This window comes from Limulus polyphemus, unplaced genomic scaffold (genome assembly GCF_000517525.1).
Source record: "Limulus polyphemus unplaced genomic scaffold, Limulus_polyphemus-2.1.2 Scaffold1577, whole genome shotgun sequence".
Classification (NCBI taxonomy): Eukaryota; Metazoa; Arthropoda; class Merostomata; order Xiphosura; family Limulidae; genus Limulus; species Limulus polyphemus.
Genome location: NW_013667187.1, coordinates 157,585 through 158,269, shown reverse-complemented (window position 1 = coordinate 158,269; position 685 = coordinate 157,585). Strand labels below are relative to the sequence as shown.

At 36.9% G+C, this 685-nt stretch overlaps 1 protein-coding gene across 3 annotated transcripts in view; it reads left to right on the top strand.

Moving 5' to 3' along the window:
* Nucleotides 1-685, top strand: part of LOC106464171 (pantothenate kinase 1-like) — an 88,126-nt gene that overhangs the window by 61,869 nt on the left and 25,572 nt on the right. The window lies entirely within an intron of this gene.

The window sequence follows — 685 nt, the reverse complement described above, 5'->3', positions numbered from 1 at the left end:
CAACAGTATGTTTCTAACTTGGATATAAAGCAAAGTCTTTTTTCTCCAATATGGTACTTCCCTCCACTCACTATTCTTGTCCAGTGCTGCCCTCTATATGCAAACTTTTTTTATGCTCAACTTACTAAACATAAACAAGTATTGGACGAAGAACTAAGTTCGCTAAAGGCCAGACTATGTGATTTGGCACATGCTTACTGTGGCACACCAATCGACCTTACCGACTTCTATATGCATATAGAACATTTTCAGGCTATAAAATCTTTACGTTCGAACAAAAGTATTCTTATCACAGAACCTGACAAAGGTTCTGGTACCATCATTTTGAATAAACTGACTACATTGATAAAATATGTGGCATCTTAAATGATGAAACAAAATTCAAAAGGCTAGGCACTGTTTCGCAAAATGATAACACGGCAAAAATTTAAAACAAGTTACAAAAACACTTATTAGAACTGGTTAAGAAAGGTTCCTTACCACATGATATTTATGACCAGATTAGGCCCGCAGGTTCACAACGTCCCCATATGTATGGCCTTCCTAAAATGCACAAAAAGGATGTACCACTCCACCCAATTTTGTCTATGATTGGCTTTGCTCAACGTGAATTAGCTAAGTGGCTTTCGGAAATTTTTGAACGGGTGTCAACGTACTTTTCAGAAAACTCCTTTTCATTTGCTAC